The 16,421-nt window shown below is 37.8% G+C and overlaps 1 protein-coding gene across 5 annotated transcripts in view; it reads left to right on the top strand.

Moving 5' to 3' along the window:
* Positions 1-16,421, top strand: part of LOC135471828 (eyes absent homolog 4-like) — a 135,498-nt gene that overhangs the window by 17,348 nt on the left and 101,729 nt on the right. The gene's annotated exons all lie outside the window — the stretch shown is intronic.

Below are 16,421 nucleotides of genomic sequence, written 5' to 3'. Positions count from 1 at the left end.
GTTATGTCTCTCCAACAATATGTCTGTTTATTTTGGTGAGAATTCATACAAACTTATGCCAGTGTAAATAAGTGTAAAATTCTTGAGTGTGGTGTTCAGCAGTAATCTAATAAGTAAATGTACTTCTAGATAATATACAAACTGACGTAGAATCAACTTATTTGCATCTTCAGAGTTATGAAAGTTATGGGTATTGAAAGAGAATCACAGCAGATATGTGAAACTTTGGGTGGGAATTCTATCTGATCCCCTATAACTCATATCCCATTACATGAATGTAAAATGGACATTTAATGCTTTTTGAAAAGCTGACTGATATAGTGCAAAGGCAGTTGAATTGTCATTAAAACTCAGTTTTCAGCAGCCGAATTGTTACAGATGTATCAAACAGTTGTAGACAATGTTAATTGTACATGTAACTAGTTGGGATTGCATGTTGTAGATATGAATGGGATAATCACCTGTAGGAAGATCTCTTCTTAACGTGAAAAAAGCTCATATATGATGACATTGCTCAAATTAACACTTAATTCCATAACCACAGCATTAGTTTTGGAAATTTGTTTTCGAATACTGATGTTCCCTGATGTTAAACTTTTGAAACATGTAGTTTGTCCGGAGTTGTCTCCCCTTGCATGATATATCGTTTCTTACTTTTCTAATGTCAGAAAACATGTAGCTTTGAAGTGTTCATTTGATGATGATAACTACTATATATCATTGCCCACTGTGATGTACATGTATGTATATATATACATAGCACTTTATTATTTAGGAGTTATATCACAGAATATATTGCTTTTCATACCGTCCGGTGGTATATTATTGGCTTCAATGTCATTAGCTGGGTGGGACCAGGTTCTTGGTCATAACTTTATTCAGCATGTAACTGTATTCTGCATCAGACTTGATTGAAATTCATGGTGAGGAGAGGCTGGAATTCATCTTCCTTCAAAAACTTAACTGGTAAATGGGACAGATCCGTTGTGGGATGACAGATGGTTTGAGAGCGATCACGAAGCAGTTCGTAAATGACTGTTCTTGTGTATGATGATGCGCAATTTGTTGCGTTAACCCGTTAGTGAAAGGGTGTATCTGACAGCCACACCTGTTTGCTTTATAATGCAAATTGAGAAGTATGGAAATAGCTGAACTCTGATGAACACTGATTAATGGATGTTTCTTTATAATGTGTGTGCATGCAAATACGTGTGCAAAACCAGTGTTGTTGTAATGTAAAGTCAGTAGATTTAATTAATTATTTTGAAATATTTTTATACATGTATTGATCTGTGTAGATCAGTTGACACAGTGTTACCTTGAGATTTACTGATTACCTTTATTAATGTGTCAATCTTGCATGTGCTGTTAATTCAAAGCATTATTTCAGTATAATGATTTATCACCTCGTGCCTGAAGCCTGTCACAAATTAAGAGGAATAGATGATAAGAAGAAGCTTTTAGTAAAGATTTGATCTCAGTCAGCTATCCTTTTTTGTAATTTATGGTATGAAACCGGGTTGTGATGCTCTTAATAGTTAGGTGTAAATTCCTTAAGTTACCTTGGACCGATATTAAATGATTGTCCATATATATGCATGCTACAATGTGTTATATGAATAATACATTTAGTTCTGTTTGATTAATGGTGCCTATGTGGCAGAGTAGTTAGCATGCTAGTGCAGCACAATGAGGGGGCCTCTCACCAATGCAGCCAGTGTGAGTTCAAGTCCATCTCATGCTGGCTTCTAACCTTGCCATGTGTGCGAAGGTCTGCCAGCAGCCTGCAGATACACGTTTGTTTTCCCGAGGAGAGCCCCAGTTACCTCTCGTCATAAGCTGTCTGCATGGTATAAGTGAAATATTCTTTAGTACAGCATAAAACGGGAAGCAGATAAAATAAGTACCTTGGATTGATACATCTATTACATAATTGTGTTTAAGAATAATATGTTTAGTTACATGCATTATTTTCCCTCCTTTTACTAAAAGATCATAAAAGTGTGATTTATGTGTTTATTCTTGCGTTTGTCACTTGAAGAAGAATCATAAAACTGTAAGTTATGTGTTTATGCTGGTGTAGGGGGCATCAGTTGATATCATACAGAAGTCACAGTCTGCCCTATTGACTCCCAGAGCTGCTGTGAAAAAGCCAGATTGAAGCCCTATGGCGGGTTTGTTTATAACCATTTGTCAACACACAGTTCCACAGGGGCACTGTTTGGGAGTTAGTTTAACAGAAATACACTCTCTGGAGCCGTCCAGATTTCTGTTTCTCTTATTCCCTTACTAAGCTGTTGGTTGGTTTTGTCAGTCACACTTTGTTGGACTCCACCTACTATATAGCAGGGCCTGTGAACATTCATGGAAATATGACCAACCCTTGGGATGCAAGTGTGCCATTTTAATTAACTTACATGCTGCTGGACTTCAAGCTGCTTAAATCCAGATTTATCTGTGACTTGAGGATTGAAGTCCAGACCAGGTTGTATTTATTTGTCTAGCTGCATGGACTCAAATATCTGAAATTTGGGAAAAAGTAGACCAGATTCAAATTGAACCCAATACACAAGTGTTCAAACCATTCTGAGCTGGTGAAATTATTTTTATTATTTTAGACCAGCCCACATAATTACCCTTCACCAACAATCAACTTCGTCTGTACATGGGTTACCATTTAAAATGGACAATAAAGAACCTGAAAGTTATAAAACAAGTTGTATTATAACTGTTTCAAACTTGAAAACCATTTTAACCCTATAAATAGTGAAGATATTAGTCTGACATTTACGGAAATACAATAATTGTAAACACAATTGAGTTGATTTCAGAGAAAATGAATTTTTACCCAAAAATATCCATTTTTAACAGTGGTATTATTAACTGTTTGTCCTGTTTATGACCTAAATGTAGATTAATTGTCATTGTTGAACAGCTTACAGTCAGTCTGTTTTGCAAATGCTAGAGTGTGTTTACAATGTACCAGGAAGGGTTGTTTCACAAGCCAAAGCCAAGGTTTTGTGGATGCCTTTGCAGCATGAGCATAATGTCCCACAAGCAACTATTTCTATGTTAATTGAAAACTTGGCTAAGGCTATAAACCTTTAGAATAAAGCCTGTGGAGGGAGGGAATTATTTGGTCTGGTTTCCTACACAGCTGAGCGGAGTCTCCGGTTTCATATGTCTGCGAGCGTGAAATTTGTTAACTGCACTGTAAGGCGTCACCACAAACACAAACTTGTTTATTTGTCTGCCTTAGGAGTTAAAGTTTGCGTAAAATCTAGATTACATTAAGTGTATTTCCCTAATCACTTAAATGTGTGAGCCCAAATTGCCATAACTGGATCTGTTTGAGTCTTTGGATTAAGAAGGATGGAAGCATCTTTCTCAAGACCACTGGCATAGACATAATATACAAAGTAAATCCTATAATAGAACATGTTTACATAGGGTAATGTATATATATGTTTGTTGTAAATTTTTTCAGTTACTTGCAGATACACTTATATTGAACATTATTTTTCTTTTCGCTCTATTACATGTACATCAAATGGCTTATGTTCATCATTGAATTGGATCATCACGTTGCATATATGAACAGTTGCAATCAAAGTGGAACTGATATACTCCTATATTTTGATTAGTGACCACTTATAAACTGGTTTGGATACTTATTTCATTCATTTGCCTAGAATATTTCTTGAATCTTTCCAACATTATTAAATACTCCCTTTTCATTCATCTGTCTTAATTTCATATTTTCTTAGTTCTGTGAGGGTTTGTGTTGAACACTTTGATGCTTAGTGGGAATTGGCCTTTGCCATTATTGACCTGGAAAGCTAACAAGAAGCTGCTTGTTTTGACCTTGCAACTGCCTGTTTTTTCTCAGTACTCATAGGTTCATGTCCCAGTAGCTGCCTGTTTTTGTCTTAGTTGCCTGTTTTGTGTCAGTCCCTGCTTGCTTTTGTGCCAGTTGCCTGTTTTGTGTCAGTCGCTTCATTTCAAATAGTTTTTGTGCCAGCTGCTTGTTTGTATCAGTCACAGCTTGTTTTTGTGTCAGTATCTGCATGCTTTTGTTTTAGTTACTGCTTCTTTGTTGTGAGTTACTGAGTGTTTTTTTATCTGGTGGGGGAGGGGGGGGGGAGGGGGAGGAGGTGTTTATGTATATGTAACTCCATCTTTGTATCTTCTCTATTACAGATTGGAACTAGTATAGGCATGTTTTTTGTGGGGAAATTTAAAGCTTTCATTGCTTTCATTGCTTTCATTGGTTATATTCTGACCTGTGCTGGCCACTAAGTATCATTATGATTAACCGGTGTACAACTTATTTTATCTCCATGATGGAATTCCAGTAACCTCACAAACTTGTACAAATTATATCCTTTAAACAGTACTTTAATCCTTTTTTTTTTGCCTTATTGCTACCTCTGTTTTACCAACATGTAGCTCACTGTCAAACATGTTCAGTCCATGTTAGGATTAGCTGTGGACATTTCCAAGAAAGCCATACATGGATTACTATATAAACCCTTTCCAGACTTGTAGAGACTTCTAGAGAGTAATCTGTGGATGGTCATGGGTTTCCCCCGGGGTTCAGCCTGGTTTCCTCCCACCACAGCGGTGGCCGCTGGCTGTCAAATAAGTGAAATATTCTTCATTATGGTTTAAACACCAGTCAAATAAAATTAAATAGAGAGTAAGCGGTACAGTTAATAAACAAAAATACAACTTCCATGACAAGTATCCAGGGTCCTTCTTGAATGTCACGAACAGTTTGAAGACCACAGCCCCTGGTAATACTATGTTGACAGTAAATTCACTACAGTTTACAAGTCAAGTGATTTAGAGTTTTGTAAGTTTTATTTTATTATTCCCAGTGAAAAATCCCAGTATTTCCTTCACTGATAAAAATGATATCTTCACTAGTTAGATATCACTTTTGTTATTACATTTTGCTATTACACTGCTGGAGACCTTGACCCATGGCAAAGGGATGTGAAGTCTTCCTGGGCCGCATCACGAGGCCGCTCAATATATAGTTTGCAAAAAAAATTCTTTGTGTGCCTAATTTACCTAAATACCAATATTGCATTATCATTTGTAAAGTGTATATAATGTATAATTACTTACAGACAGCGTTTAAAACTGTAAAAAGGTTTTGTGAGCACAGATGTTAACAAAATTGCAGCGTGTATGAATAGAATCAGAAATATGACAAAGATGGCACAATGCTTATTTTTTTCACGAATGCAACAGATAAACTGATACGCATTTATATGCATGTACAGAGAACATCAGGACATAAATAATAAATATTACATATTGCACAGTCAAGGTGGAATACCATAAATATTGTTCTTGTGAAAGGTAGAATTGATAACCCACTCTTCGCGTCTCACGGGTTATCATTTCCACCTCTCACTGGAACAATATTAATGGTATTCAACCTTCAGTATGCAATATCCTCTATATCCCGCATGAGATAAAATAATCCAGTTTTCATTGGACAGCAACATTCATGTGATGGATGTATATTACTAGTTACATTTTTACTCATTGACAAGATGCGCAAATGTATGGTGTCAGTAATCCTTATATGACACCTCGCCCATTATGAGGATTATTGACACCATATATTTGTATAGCCCTATCACCGAGTCACCATGTAACGAATTTATCGTGCAAAAACCCATCAGTTTAGTGCAGAAGACCGATGTATAGGTGAATCGGTTCAGCGATGTAACCATTGTTGGACCCCAACAAAGGGAGATAAGCTACTCAGCAGGCACACTTGACGTCTGCAGGATTCGAAAATATACTTGTACCCCACTTGACTGTTGCTTTCCAATGAAAAGTATGGGCAGATGAAGCATAGAGTTCAGATACATGTAGTTATTATGTTATAGAAATGTAAATCTTAGTCAGTAGTATAGTGTAGCTTAGAGACTGTCCAGAAACTGTCCAGACTGGCCCCGTTAGCACAATTGGTAGAGCGTTTGTTTTGGGAGGCTGTAGATCCAGGTTCAATCCTCGCTCGAGTCATACCTAAGACCTTAAAAGAGGAAGTTGTGGCATTCAACATGAAGGGGATAGTGCAGCGACTGTGTGGCCCATATCAGTATAATGACTCAGTCCAGGCGGCTTACTTGCCTTCGGTAAGTTGTCTCCTTGAAGCAGCACTAGATAAAAGAGCGATGGAAATGGCTCATGCAACAAGGAAGCACATTACATGCACTCTAAGGACTCCTTCGTTGTCATGGGGATGACTGAAAAATTGTTAAGTATGATGTTAAATCCCAAGCACTCACTCACTCAATCACTCATAAACTGTCCACATACATGCATTGTATGCAGGTGTGTTACTTCCAGTTCTGCATAAATACATATTTCATATGGAATACTGCAGTGATCATTGCTTGAGAGAAAAAAAAAATTATAGCTGCATAAGTCAGCTTTGAATCAAAACTAGAACTTGAATTCCATTTTTGCTCCTTGGAGGGAAATGAATAATTTTTCCAGTGTTTAAAAGTTTGCAATTTTTAATCTGTTGAAAGATTGAATCTGGTAAGTTTGCACCAGGGCCCTTTCGGTTGAGTGATCAGCGTTTATTCCAGACTGCAAAGAACCACACATGATGATGTTAATGGGGGAAAAAAAAATAAGTCGAGTGTATTCGTTGGATTCTTTTGTGACCATAAAATCACCTGTAGGTTGTGAACTGTGGTGATACCATCTTGCACAAGCCACCTCTGTGCCATTGTCGCCGACGTGCCTAGGGACTTCCACACTGATCAGATCTTTGGATTGGTTAATGGGAGCCCTGCTGCTTTTGTCACTTTAAAAATTTGTATGAACTTACGCATGGAGGTCTGGCCTCCAAAAAACTAGGGAGCGAATATTTATGTGTTGTGTGTAATTATGCGCTGCTGAGATTAGCCTTGACTAAGTGCAGACCTGCTGTGGCTTGGTGCCTAGGTTGAAGGCCTGGTGGCTGTGGCTGGCACTGGGGTATTGTGTTGTGGGTTGACTTTGTGGCTGTAAATCCCTGTCTTGTCAAAGCTGTGTTTTTGAGCTCCTCTGGTTTATGAGGCTCTGGTCATGGGTCATCTCTGGTGTTTAGGCCAAGTGTAGGTAAAGAAGACAGGTAGTTGGGCGTCAGGTAAATCCCGGAGCATTTCTCTCGCGTGTCGTATGCTAGTCATATGTACCTGGCTCAAATGGCTAGGTATATATGGATGTATGCGAGGTGAGTTTGATGCCTACAAGGTTCACCTAGCACCCAAATTATTGATGATAGACATGAACAGTTTTTGAGTGACTCTTCATTCTTAAATAAGACATATCGCACAATGGTCCAGAAGTATACTTAAGGAATCATAGAGCAAAGTGAAAAGAAAAACAATGAACCCCCAGAAAATCACATGGAAAAACAACAACAACAAAAAATTTCCAATAAAGAAACAGGAACATTTGAAAAGGTATATGTAATAAGTATGTTAGATACTTCCATAAAGTCCCTTGAACAACATGCATGTAGCTTGTACAGGAAATATAGTGTAGAGTCTTTATAATGTTTTCTCAGATTAGATGACAGTACCTTCTGAACTGAAGGAACCAGTGTTATGGTTAATGGATGAACACACACATTGCATGGGATCCTTTCTCTTTACCAAAGTTGAGGGAGTCCCTGAGAAGAAATCACTGAAGCAGCTTAATAAACTTATAAATAAATCAATTGAAAATCTAACCCAATACTTTGAACAGGAAGCCATTACATGAAGGAAGTCGCCATTAATTGAATGATTTTGTGGCAAGAGAACACGACATCTCTCCTGGCACGATTTTGCTCATCGTTATTTATTGCTCCACAAGTCAGTCATGCCGTTCAGCCGAACAAATAATGGAACGAAGTCAACACAAGGTCAAACTCCAGTTCAGTTTTTCTGTGTAACTTTGTGTTAAACATTTAACAGCCTGTCCTGTTGTTGAGCTGTTTTGTTGCCCTGCTTTTTCAGGGGTTGGGCAAGAAGAAATACATTAGATCATTTAATCTTCATCTTTGCCAAAGACCAGAGCAAAGGGCCTCCGTGGCTCAGTTGGTTAGCACGCTAGTACAGCGTAATGACCCAGGAGCCTCTCACCAATGCGGTCACTGTGAATTCAGGTCCATCTCATGCTGGCTTCCTTTCTGGCTGTACGTGTGAATTTCTGCAGCAACTTGCGGATGGTCGTGGGTTTCCACCGGGCTGTGCCCACTTTCCTCCCAACATAATGCTGGTCGTTGTCATATAAGTGAAATATTCTTGAGTACGACGTAAAACACCAATCAAATGAATAATAAATAAAGACCAGAGCTCGTCATTTATATGGTTGTCAACTCTCACATATGTTATTTTCGTTTTAGATTAAACCATGGTTTTTTGAACATTATTTTGAAATTTAAGCCACAGCCCGCTTAGATTCGTGGAAGAGATTTTACTGTGTTAGGGAACGTTACTTATTTGTATTCTTTGCTACTTTCACACACATGTATATAATATATTATTATACCTGGCGTAAATTTATCATTCCCGCATTGGATAAAATCATGTCACGTGGGGCTCAGCATTTTATGATCTTGCACGCTGTAACCTCATTAAAGAAACAAATGTTATGTAGCATGCTAAACATGCTACATCACATTTACTTTTGGTCGCGCCTTAGGTTGTCTCCCCTTTGTGTTGTATTACGTTACATCTGCCATCTGCTTTGAGAGTCACTGTTTTGACTATCGCTTGTTTTTACTGTCATTGTTTTGGACAAGTCACTGAGAATCTGTTAATACTTCTCAACCCTAACCCATCCCTAACACGACAGCTGATGTACAACTCATATATATGTACAGTGTATATCACCTGTCTCGAGTCAACAAATTAACATGTTCCACTCTAAACATGCAATAATACGCACTTTTCAAGTTACGTCATTACGACAACAGAATGACGTCCTATTGCAAAATGACGTCACCACTTTACGGCACGGTAGGGCTAACTGTCTATCTTATAACATGATCATGTTTAGGTCAAAGTACCAGGATAACATCATTATTTTTGCAATATTGGGAACCCAAATCCATCCAAAAACATGATTCAGAAGATCAGTCTAATGCTTTTTAAGTAGTACTCTATATTCTATATACGACCCCATGTTAAAATTACCGGATTGGCCCTACTGTGCCGTAAAGCGACGACGTTATGTCACAAAGGGACGTCACTCTGTTGTCGTAACGTCATATCTCGAAACCTGCGTATTGTTTTATTATACTGGATAACCCATCATTCAGGACATTATATACATTTGCATGTGAATGAGTTACTCGTCTGAATCACTTTTTTTAACAGTTGTAATCTGGAGTTTTTAATGTTAACTGGTACATACAATGTCCTGTTCAGAAAGATTCCAGGAAAATGGTTTAATCTTCATTCTGACAAAAAAAATTTCCAAAAATATGAAAAATTGCTTAATTTTTGGCACAGTTGTTGAATTTTTCATTTTTTTGCAATGTTGACCTATGCACACATTGTTTTGTTCAAAGAGTAGGGTAGATTTACATCACTGAGCGATGTGAATGGTCCTACACTCCTGGGTTAAGGAGAGAGAACATCTGTAACTCTGTTGACTCCTGGGAACAGGATAGGTTAACCTCTGACTTTTTTCAGATGGTTAGACTTAGCTTTTGTGCTGTGAAAAGTTCATAGACAGATTGCAGAGAAGCATTGGGAAAATTCTCAAAGACATTGACCCCTGTAGTCTTCATAACAACAGATATCAGCATGAATTTAGAAAAGAGCTTCCACATTTATGCCAAATTGACTATCTTGGGGTGAATTCCTAAACCAGCTGTGTTCTAGAAGGATGGTCTGGTTATGTTGACCAGTCCAGTCTTGATATGCTACATGTACACTGGGGTGATTCCTTGACAACATTTTCTGGTTTAGCTCAGAAAATAAAACAAGACGAAAAAAAAGACACAAAGAAAAAAGATGGAGTGCTATTTTGATTATTGAAATGTATACCCTGAAGTGACAAGGTCATGGTTTTGCTGTTGACGGAATGAATGATTAGGATTTTAATGTCACATTGGTTATATTTTATCTTTTAACATGAATAACCTTGGTGTTTGATATGTACTGGTATATATGTTTCCCAATTTTTTGTTGCAAAATTTAATATCAGTTAGTGATTTATTATATATATATATATATATATACATATTGTACACAATTGCATATGAACATTATATACATTGGCATCATATGCATGTATCTCGCCTTGTTTAGATTGTAATTTGATAAATGTGTACTGATACAGGCTTTTTTTGCCAAAACATTGAAAATAAGAATTGAACTTATGCAGGTAAAAACGAAACAGTTGAAATGGAGTTATTTTTGTGATCAAACTCTTCATATACTACTCTTCACGAGGTGGAGAGTTTGTCTTTGCAAAGATCATAACCAAAAACTTACCTGCTCTATGTGGAATGTTTTGTTCCTTTGAATGTGGAAAATGCACAAAAAAAATGCACGAGGAAAAGGATTTATTTTCTCTGCCATGATCTTAATTACTGCGATGGTTGTGTGAACTGCGCATGGAAACAGTCAGAAGTATGTCATGTTTTCAGAAATGACCAAGACAGGCTGGTCATTGTTTCTCTAATCTCCTGTCCCATTTTGGATCTGGCCATTGGCTGGTCTGTCGTTCACCTCTGACCTGTGTCTGGACATGGTAATTTGACCAAGGTGGTTTCCTCTGGGGTATCTCCTCAGGTTTCCCCAGTGGTCAGACACAGGTGACTGAGTGAGTCATCAAGGTGTGCCACTATCACAGAGGGCCTTGGCAGGCAGACAGACTTTCTTTTAAATTGCTTCACTCTGTTAGAATCATTAGTGGAAATCCGAGGCTGTGTTGGTGGATAAAGAGGGAAAATTTGAATCGAGAGCTGTCTGCTGTTTTGGCCTGTGTGTGAGAATGGCTGGAGATTTGACAGTCTGTACTCTCTGATATATCCAAGGCGATAACACTGCTGACATAGTCCGTCATCAATCTTTACCATTTATACCCGGCAAACAGAGGGGGAAAGTTCAACAGTGGCAGGGTGTGGATGAGGACTGAATCTGCAAGTCCATCATCAGCTAACTGGGCTGGGAGATAGACTTCATATAGATCCTATACACACAGACCTTTGAATAAGAAAAAAACTTCTTGCTTTCTAAAAGTTGGAATGATGGGATTGCGAACAAATGTAAAGGGTTACTTTACATTCATGTCCATGCATAATGTTAATGCATTATAATTTAACGTTGATATCAGACTTTACAGTTCACTGTGGTATCAGTAATATATTGTATTTGACCTTAACTTTACCCTGTAAACATGAACTTTCAGAGGCCTGTAAAGGCCTTAAAATGATACTTTTGATTCCACTTAAAGTTTTCTGACAAGACATTAATCACACTTCGTAATAAAACTCTAAAATAGCCCTACTAAGTGGAGGAATCAGTCAGAATCACGCAAAATGTGTGACTTGAAAAAAAAACTGAACTTTATAGGTGACATACAGTAATTATTTAAGGTAATTATTTTTGAGAGTTACATGGGTTGGTGTTTGTTTACTTTCCAGAGATCTAGTGTGTATGAGTTCATATTATCTGTATCATGTATGTAATAATTGTGTACTTAAATTGAAAAAAAAAATATATAAGGAAGAAAACATCCATTGCCATAAACTTAAGTAAAAGAAAGGTAAAATGTAAAGTAAGGTTCTACTAATAATACTTTCTTTTTTTTTTGTTTGCTTTTTTTAAGAGCATTGAAAGGCATTCAAATATTTGATTACTATGGTGCGTTTTATCAACCATACTGACGGTATCTAGAAACTCCTGACATCACATCAACGTTTATTCTTGATGTTCATCAGAAGAAAGGAATTTGTGAGAACACTGTTTCAGTAGTCTTTTACCCATGGGTAAAAAGAGCTGTTCCAACATTCGGTGTGGTGATAAGAGTTGGAAAAACTTCTCCTGACGTCAGACATTCTAAAGTCGGATAGTCTGGTTCATGGAGCCCACCTTATTCAAATGTTTTAACTCTTTTCACAAAAATCTAAGAAAATAAATGAATGTATATTTAGGCATAGTTTTATGTGGTCTATTTAGTGATGCCTATTTTTTGATTTTTAGAGGTCTTTTCCTTAAATGCACAATTTAGTTATGACCACTAATTGACACTATACTATTTAATTAGTTCAAAAAAACTTTCACTTGATGACGTTGTCTGTGTACTTACATATGATACTGAATTGTCATTTCCTACATGTAAAATGTCTTAATTTTGACTGGTTGAGACAAATTTTTGGACTTATTTAATTTTTACGTTATTTTGCCAACAATGAATGCAATGAGGTGCACACTGATGGGAGCCCTGCCCTGTATGCACTTTTCAGATCCATTGCCTGTTCATTTTGACAGTCTGTTTATTTGTAATCTCCTCTTGCGCCTAAAACACCCTCAAAGTACTGCTGTGTCTGCCACAGACTTCCTGCAAGCTTTGTGAGGAAGCACACCTGGCACAATGTACTGGTCCAAGAGAACTCTATCATACCTGTTCAATGTACACATGACAAGAGGATAAGGCCATCCTTAAAAAAAATTTTGCTGGTGGTAGTTCCATCCTGTTAGCAAATATATGGTATTTTTTTTTTTCTATCATTTTGTATTTTATTCTATCTGGTTAAAAGTATATGTTCAGGCATTTTCAAGAAATTAACATTGAGAGAATAAAATTTCCATTAAAAGATCTACATAAACTTTAGAATAAAGCCTTTTGTATAGGGTCAGTCGGGTTACTCGCAATAAACATACTTTTGATGATGGCCTAAATACTGTTGTAGTTTAAGAGATCTTAAAGGTAAAAACAGAAAAAAGAAAAAACCATATGGCTGCATTGTTTTCGAAATTGTTTAGCGATTTGAAGCGATACATACAATATACTTGTATGTGTGTGATCATGTTTTCTGTCAAATAAATTAGGGTAGAGCAAGTCAAAATTGTCTAGTGTACACTATATATCATTTTGTAAGTATTACTTCAAGTTGTGACATTTTCAAATTGGTTGTTTTATGTGTGGTACGCCGTTTGGTTGTGGCAAAACTGGGCTTCACTGTGAAGGAATGTGTTTCTGTTTTGTCGATGCTTTCAAACGCACTTTGTGTTGTGCCAAGAAAACGGCTGCACATGCCTCTTGCCACAGAGCAAGGTATACAGATCATATTAGTAACACTATTAGAAAGTAATTTGTGTGGAGTGTGTGTTTCTTGTTGTGCAGGAGACCGGTGAAGCCAGAGTAACTTGTGTTTCTACAGATGGTGGGCTGTGTGGTAATCTGGTCTGGCAGGTAGCGAAGGTGTGCGGGCTCTGTTTGTGCCCTCAGCACAGGTGTGAGAACCAGTCTGCCTTTATCGAGACAGGTGATCCAACATGGTACCCCAAACAATCCTTGTAAAGCCGCTTCCAATTTTCCACATGATGTAATCAAGGGTGTCGGTAGTAGAGCTGAAACGCAATGTGTTGTAAGAGTCATTATAGTCATTTGAGCTGTCAGAATGGCTGAGTGCACCAGCGTAATGAAACTGACAGAGACACAGGCAAAGAAAAAGGAGGAACAGATCGGAAAATGAGAAAAAATCTGCCCGCAAAAAAACAAACTATCATGCAAAAAGTCTTGGCGAGGAACAGCACTCTTTGACACCTGAAGTGTGTGCAATTATTTGTTATTTCTGCCACAGAAGTTGGCATGGACACTAAAAAAGGAGGAAACTAATGCACATAGTTGATATTTGGCTGCTTACAGATATTTAAAAACCATCACTTAAGAAAATAAATGACGAAGGAGAACATCTGCATGGGTTAGAGGTCAATGGCATTGGGACTAGCCAATCATCTGCTTTTAGCCAAGCATGAGGCAGACTCCTCTGTTGTTTATCAGAAAGCTCTCCCCTAATTCCACGGTGGCTTGAGCTAAGGTTTCAATCTTTTCAACTCGCCTTGTATATATAATACAGTCTATCTTTCAGGCAGGATTTTTTTTTCTTTTTGGCGTATAGAAACATACAGTGGAGTGTTTATAATGCAGAGTTTCTGAGAGGTAAACATCTTGTCTTCTTTTAGTAAAACTCGTGCTTGATTATAGATTACCATGGTAGATTGGTTCTTACATGTATGTGATGGATGTAAGGGAAAAGTCTCGATCACCATTTTGTACTGATGTACATACTGAACATGCTGTGCCTCAAGAAACCCTCGCTCCACAAACATCCCTCTTGTGTATCTATTGGCTACTTGTACGTAAGATTTTCTTTGAAGCTATCTGTATATTGGATGCACACAAATATCAACAACTTTCAAACAGTGTAGTCAGTGTCCACCAGAAAAGACATTTATAAGGATTGATGGCTTCATGAAGTAAACATGTTAATACATGTACTTTTTTTAGGTTTTTTTTGTGGAACTGAAGATGTAAATGTTTATTACCTTTAAATAGTGTGTGTGAACTTCCATCCTTGCCTCGCAAAAAATGCGATCTGTTGCTTTGCAACTTTCTGGGTAAGTGGTTTTGCTTAGGTTAGAAAACCATAATTTTATGGGTGCATTGAGAAATGTGATGAAGTGTTGCATTTCATAGCTTTAGGAATTCAGGCTGAGTTGCTACAATGGTACATGTTGGTTGATTCTGTGTCTAAGACATGCCCAAACTGACGTTAGATGTGTATGCATGCGTAACCAAAGAACAGGATGCAACATCCTGTCAAGGGCCAGTAATCAGAACAACGGGGCTCACCAGCCTTCTGCAAAGGGAAGCAAATCGTGTAACTGATAAAACAGCACTGCCCTCTATCTATTTGAATAACAATGTCAGCTTTTATTATTCATGATTACTGCTGTTGGTATTGAGTGAGTGAGTGCTTGGGGTTTAACGTCGTACTCAACAATTTTTCAGTCATATGACGACGAAGGAATCCTTAGGGTGCATGTACGTGTAATGTGCCTCCTTGTTGCAGGACGGATTTCCACCGCTCTTTTATTTAGTGCTGCTTCACTGAGACGACATACCGAAGGCAAGTAAGCCGCCTCGCCCGAGCCATTATACTGATACGGGTCAACCAGTTGTTGCACTATCCCCTTCATGCTGAACGTCAAGCGAGGAAGTGACGCTCTACCAACTGTGCTATCCGGGCCGGTCTGTTGGTATTGAAATCAGCAGTATTGTTATTTAAGTAGGTAGAGGGCACTGCTGTTTTATCAGTTACAAGATTTGCTTCCCTTAGTACTATGCTGGTGGACCCAAATTGTGTTTTTCTTTGTGGATGAGAAACCATGACACAGTAGCCAGTGTATTGCAAGTTGTATTGAATGAGAGAAACATGTTCCCAGTGACTTAATTTGTGTAAGTACCGTCTACATCTTCTGTTAGTGGTCTAAAGTAAGAATGTACATGTACAAACTTGCCTTTTCTCTTATATTTCCTTGGTCTTGAATGCATGAGAACACTTTGTTGTCATGGCATGGAAGTGGAACATTTTGTGATTCACGTGAAAAACGCTACATGGTCTGTAGGCATATAGAATATGAACGTACAGGTGGTGGTGTTAAAGTGGGAATAGCTGTTATCAATCAATGGCTGTGACGATGTGTTACGATGATTAAGGATAAAATGTTTATGGTTGTATTTTTACGTCTGTGAGCATATTGGTCAAGGACTAACGGTCTGATACAATTGAGAAAGAATACATTGTCTGTACATGTGTATACTATAGTATTATTTACAAAGAATGAAACCAAAGCGTATGCATGAAGTCAGGTGCCAGAGACTACCCTAAATGACCATAAATTTTCTCCATGACTAACTTACCCATTTTTCCTGAATCTGAGAGTTCTATCTATTTGAGAAAGGTGTTTTGAGGTTTGCGTCGAACATGAGGTGATATTGTACTGAAAATTTGTAAGTTTTGGTACCAAAAATAATATTTTGCAACATTTATTGCCTCTAAAATGCTCTTCTCTGGGGGAAATTTTGGGTCATTTAGGGTAATTGAAATGTGATTGTACGTGGAGTCGCTCAATAGCGTCTTATGCTATGCGTCTTCACCGTGACCAGATTGGGCTACACTTGGTGGAAGAGTGCGTGCACATGTTTATGGTGATTGATATTCCTCTTTCATATGACAGCACTACCAAGGCGTTGTCTAGTCACTTTGCTGATGGTTATCAGGCAAGGTTACTGTCTTCTACAACTGCGCCGTCATGCAAGTTTCTTATCAGAAGGAACATTTAATTATCTGTCATGGAATTAGTCATCCTTGTGCACCTGCTTTCTTTTTATCA

The sequence above is a fragment of the Liolophura sinensis genome, chromosome 7, assembly GCF_032854445.1.
Source record: "Liolophura sinensis isolate JHLJ2023 chromosome 7, CUHK_Ljap_v2, whole genome shotgun sequence".
NCBI classification, from domain to species: domain Eukaryota; kingdom Metazoa; phylum Mollusca; class Polyplacophora; order Chitonida; family Chitonidae; genus Liolophura; species Liolophura sinensis.
Note: the sequence above shows the minus strand (reverse complement) of the source record. Positions and strands in the feature narration are given on the sequence as shown.